This window comes from Erinaceus europaeus, chromosome 13 (assembly GCF_950295315.1).
Source record: "Erinaceus europaeus chromosome 13, mEriEur2.1, whole genome shotgun sequence".
NCBI classification, from domain to species: domain Eukaryota; kingdom Metazoa; phylum Chordata; class Mammalia; order Eulipotyphla; family Erinaceidae; genus Erinaceus; species Erinaceus europaeus.
Window position 1 is genome coordinate 71852268 of NC_080174.1, and position 6000 is coordinate 71858267.

Sequence of the window (6000 nt, forward strand, 5' to 3'; positions counted from 1 at the left end):
GGTGTGAGAGTGATAAAAGGTAACTTCAAAGAGGTGACCAGAGAAAACCTTTCTGAGGAGATGACATATTTGTGTCCTCCCAGAATTCTTTTATTTATATATTTTTAATCATTTTTATATATTTGTTGGATAGAGACAGCCAGAAATGGAGAGGGAAGGGGGAGGTAGAGAGGGAGAGAAACAGACAGACACCTGCAAAACTGCTTCACCACTCACAAAGCTTTCCCTCTGCAAGTGGAGACTGGGGGCTTAAATCTGGGTTCTTTTGCATTGTAACGTGTGCACTCAGCCAGGACCACCTGGTCCCCATTCCTCCCAGAATTCTCTTTCTTTCTTTCTTTCTTTTTTCTTTCTTTATTTCTTTCCTTCTTCTTCTTCTTCTTCTTCTTCTTTTTTTTTTTTTCTTTCTTTTACTGTATCTGAGCCTTGGCCCAGGACCTCACACCAGCATGATTTCACTAAGCAACCTCCCTGGCCCAGTTTTCTCATATTAATTTATACATAAATTCAGTACTACTCCATCAGTCACACATCAACTTCACTGCCATCCATAGTGCTCCCATGTGATGTAAAGCTTTGAATCTAGGGCTTTACTCTGGGCAAGGTGTACAAACTACTGGGTAAACTATCTCCCAGCCTCTTCCTAGAATTTTTTGTTTTGGTGGAGTTGACTCACCTGTGTGTAATTTCACTGCTCCTGGGCCACTTTATCAGAGAGAGAGAGAGACCACAGTATCAGTGCTTTTTCTAGTGACAGAGACCACAGTATCAGTGCTTTTCCTAGTACTATGGCACTCTCATGTGATGCCAGGACTGGAACCTGGGCTGAGTGCATGGCAAGGCATGTGACCTTCCTGGTGAACTACTTCTCCACTCCTACTCACAGAATTTTTATGTCGAAACCTAGTCCCTAATGTGATTGTGTGTGGAAATGTAGACTTTGGGAGGCAAATAGGACTTGCAGGCAAGGAAGGTCATGACTAGGATTGGTACTCTGATAAAAGAGGTCCCAGAGAAATTTCTGGTTCCTGCTACCAATGAGAACACTGAGAAAGTATTGGCCCTCTGAACTCAGAAGCAGACTCTCATCAAACCTGCAGGCATCTTGATCTGTTGGTACCTTACTTAGAGAGTTCCCAGCCTCCAAAACCATGATTATCAGAGTTTGAGTGGTTTATGAGATATCTGGCCTACAGCAGCCCAAATGGACGGAAAACGCAACCTGGCAGGAGGAAAGAGAAGAGCAGTGACCTCAAAGTACGCTAGACCCTGATAATATGGAGGGGCTGGGTAGGCTAGGGGAAGATGCGGAGGTTCAGCAAGACGCTGAGCTGCTGAGAGCACCAACGCAGACAGTGTGGGTTTGCTCCAGCCTGACGATGCCCACAGGAGATGCAGGATGCCCGGCTGGGACTCTGGTGCCCAGGGTGGAGTCTCTCCTGCAGCCCAGCCAGATATCTCCAGCTCATCTACCGGTCTTTCACACTCTGCTCCTAGGGTAGTTAGTCTCCATCTGCCAGCATGTTTCTCCTTTGTAGACTGGAAGAGATGGGGACTTTCCATGGTTCATTCTAGTTGTAACTGTGGGGACTGGAGATCGAAGTCAGCAAGGCAGAGAGATTAAGAGGACGAGCTCTGGGTAAAAACTTCCAGGGTTTAAATCAATTTCTTCTCTTCTTCACTGGGTGACCTTGACCAAGTCATTGATCTTGGAGGCTCAGTCTCTTCATCTGTAAGGTGGGAATGATGATAATACTCACCTCGTGGGGGTCTGATGATTATATGAGGTAATATTGTGCTTGCACAGGACAGTGTACAGAATAACTGTAAATAATAACTTCATTCTGTTACTATTATTTAAGCATACCCAATAATCTTTTGGAAAAAGATTAATTTACTTATTTATTTGAGAGGGGAGAACCAGAGTATCACTGTAGCATGTGCAACAATGGGGAGCAAACTCAGGACCTTTTTCTTTTAAGTACATTGCTCTAACCACTGGGTTACCTCCCAGGATGTGCATACATAATGATTCTCTGTTCAAAAGCCCCTGTGACTTCTCAGCAACCAAAAAAGAAAGACTGAGCCAAGTATTCGCTTTCTCAACAGTCCTCCAAACCTCTCCAGTCTCCTATCAGCCAGTCTCCATCCTAGAACTTCTTTCTCTTCCAAGTCAGCCCAGGTTTCTTGAGGATAGCAGTCAGTGCTCCTGCATTTCTGGGTCCCTGCCACAAGACACACCTTACCAGGGCTTGGGCTTTTACCAAAGGTTTCTGCATCCTAGAAGGACAAATGCCTTACTGACCCTATTTTCAGAGAAAAATGCTTGGAACATTAAAACAAACAAACAAAAACTAAATGATAGAGAAAATTACTAGAAAACCCATGTCAAGACATTTAAAAATACCTAATTCTTTTCCTTCCTTCCTTCCTTCCTTCCTTCCTTCCTTCCTTCCTTTCTTCCTTCCTTCCTTCCTTCCTTTCTTTCGCTTTCATTTTCCTAACAGGGTTATTGCTGAGGCTCAGCACCTGCATGACTTCACCATTTGTGGTGGCCATTTTAATTCTTTCTCCTCTTCCTTCCCCTTCTTCACCATCACCACCATCACCATTTGTGGCGGCCATTTTAATTCTTTCTCCTCTTCCTTCCCCTTCTTCACCATCACCACCATCACCATTTGTGGCGGCCATTTTAATTCTTTCTCCTCTTCCTTCTCCTTCTTCACCATCACCACCATCACCATTTGTGGCAGCCATTTTAATTCTTTCTCCTCTTCCTTCTCCTTCTTCACCATCACCACCATCACCATTTGTGGCGGCCATTTTAATTCTTTCTCCTCTTCCTTCCCCTTCTTCACCATCACCACCATCACCATTTGTGGCGGCCATTTTAATTCTTTCTCCTCTTCCTTCCCCTTCTTCACCATCACCACCATCACCATTTGTGGCGGCCATTTTAATTCTTTCTCCTCTTCCTTCCCCTTCTTCACCATCACCACCATCACCATTTGTGGCGGCCATTTTAATTCTTTCTCCTCTTCCTTCCCCTTCTTCACCATCACCACCATCACCATTTGTGGCGGCCATTTTAATTCTTTCTCCTCTTCCTTCTCCTTCTTCATCATCACCACCATCACCATTTGTGGTGGCCATTTTAATTCTTTCTCCTCTTCCTTTTCCTTCTTCATCATCACCACCATCATCACCATTTATCAAACGCTGCTTAGCTCTGCCTTATAGTAGTACAAGAGATTGACCTGGGACCTCAGAGCTTCAGACATGAGCATCTTGCATAGTCATTGTGCTATCTCCTAAGCTACCCCATTTTAGAGATAAGGAAACTAAGGTCACACAGCTAGTTATTGGTAGAACAGCATTCAAAGCCAGATAGGAAAAACTGGGAGTTTTTCAGATTACAGATGTTGGTTAATTCCAGTGTGGGATGAGTGGGGGAAACCAAGCCCTTGCCACATGCCAGGCACCAGAAGGACAAAGTATCTGGTACAATTTTAGCCTAAGAAATTTCTTGTTCTTTCTTTCAAACTGTGGCTGACTCAAGGATATGAACCCTGAGGGCTGGACTATTAGGGCCCTGTCTGGTAGAACACAGAACTTGCCTACCAGAGGCCCCGGAGTCACAGGTTCAATCTTGGTACTACAGTGTGCTAAAGAGCTGAGCAGTATTCTGGTGTATATTTCTCCTTTCTCACAATAACTAAGTAAATAAATCCTTAAACAGAAAAGAAAAGGACAAGGCCCAGATGATGGCTCACCCAGTGAAGACTACACATTACTGTGTTCAAAGATCCAAGTTTAAGCATCAGGCAGTCACTCAGGAGAGACTGGGGGTGAAGGGTGGGATGGGGAGTGGGAAAGAATCTCACAAGTGATGGAATGGTGCTTCAGTGTCTCCCCTTCTCTGTTCCTCTCTCTCCTTAGCTCTCTTTTCCTCTCACCCTATATGTAGAGGAAAGAAAAAGATGGCCAGTGGAAGCAGTGGAGTCACGCAGGCATTGAGCCCCAGCAATAACTCTGGTTAAGAAAAAAAGACAAAAACATATGGACCTTGGGTTAGGGAGGTGGCAGGTGGCCTACCAGTAAGAGCCTGCCTGGCATGCATGAGACTCCATGTTTAATCCTTAGCATTGCATGAAACAGGAAAATAAATAGAAAAGCATAAAAGGTACAAGAAGTACCTTGATCTTTGTGTCTCTGCCTCTGTTTGTCCCAGTAAAAAAAAAAGATAAAATAAAATAAACAAAAGGATATTGAACTTTGTGTACTCCTGGGTTTCCAAAGAAAATCCTCAAGTCTAATCCCAAGTGCAATGTTTCCCTAGTGACAGAAATAGGTAACATTGCACTGGCTACAGCATGGCACCCTACCCATCCCAGGCCTCCATGCCCAGACTCCAGAGGCCAGTTAGCACATCACACTCTATGCCCTTACCATACACCTACCCCCAGAGCTGGAACTTCAAGCTTTTTCAGACTGTGCCTGGAATACCCTCCTTGGATCAAATGCCTCCTCTTACAGAAAGTCTCCTGGTCTTCTCATTTCTCTGGGCTCCACGGCAGTGTGTGCCCCTCTTTCTGATCATGCTGGACTACTGCTGGGTCCTCCATCTAAGGAATGGTTGCTTAAGTAGACACTGAGTCATCCAGGCCGTTGCTGCGGTCCTGGTGATAATTTGCCGAGGGCAGATGGAATCTCTCCAGGGTCAGGGTGACAGGCCTTCTGCACACATATCCCTTAGTCCGCTCAAACAGGCCTTGTGTGGGACAAAGGGCACAATTTAGTAAGACACCATCTCTGCCCTTCAGTGTCTGAAGCCTGGGAGGCAGAGAGGCACAGAGTCATCAGAATCCCTGGGAAAGGACTGTTCAAAGGGGGCTATATCCCACTCCTAGGGCCCCAAGTCTGCATCACCCACCCACCCAGCCAAAGTCAAAGTAGCCTGAGCTAATCACAGCTGAGCTACACTGTCCAAATCTTTCAACTGTCCACACCCTTCACTTGAGAGACGTCTAGCTCAAGTCATCCCTGCTGTACCAGGAACCAGTCAGTGATTTCTCTTTGGTACTGTTTCTCTCTCAAAAAGGTCTTCATCTCTATGAATGTAAAATGTTTTTTCCTTTCTTTCTTTTTTTCTTCCTTCCTTCCTTCCTTTCTTTCTGTCTTTCTTTTGTGCCACCAGGGCTTCACACCTGCATGATTCCACTACTGGTGGAGCCGTCTTCCATTCGTATAGATACAGGGTAAGAGACACAAAGAAAAGAGATACTATAGCACTGCTAGACTTCTGGGGAAACGTCTCTCTCTCTTTTTTTTCCTCCAGGGTTATTGCTGGGGCTCAGTGGCAGACTACAAATCTACTGCTCCTGGCAGCCATCTTTTCTCTATTGTTGTTATTGTTGTTGCTGCTATTGCTGTTGCTGTTGCTGTTGGACTGGACAGAGAGAAGAGGGGAAGATAGAGAGGGGGAGGGAAAGATAGACACCTGCAGACCTGCTTCATAGCTTATGAAGTGAACCCCCTACAGGTAGGGAGCCGGGGGCTTGAACTTGCGCCTGTCCTTGTTCATCGAACTATGTGCGCTTAACCCGGTACACTACCAACCAGCCCCCAAAAGTGGAATTCTTATGCATTAGGTGAACTTTATAAAGATCTGCTGAGGTTTAAATGACTTTCTTTTTCTTTTGTTTTTCTCTTTCTTTTATTCCCCACGACCAGCCATTTTTACCCCACCTGCATGACTTTCTCCATTCCCACTAGTACTTCTCCCACTAGTATTTCCCTTTAAATTCTCTCACTTAATGAACTTGGCTCCATCCTAAGCAATAATCTCCATGAAATCACTGGCTTGATAAGCTAATTATATTTTTCCAATATCCATGAAAAGAAATGTGTGATTATTTCAATAAACAATGCTGATCTGACCTTGCAGATGTGTCTCCCTTCTCTCAGGGCCTCCCCTCCTGTGTTCCCCCATTCCATCTG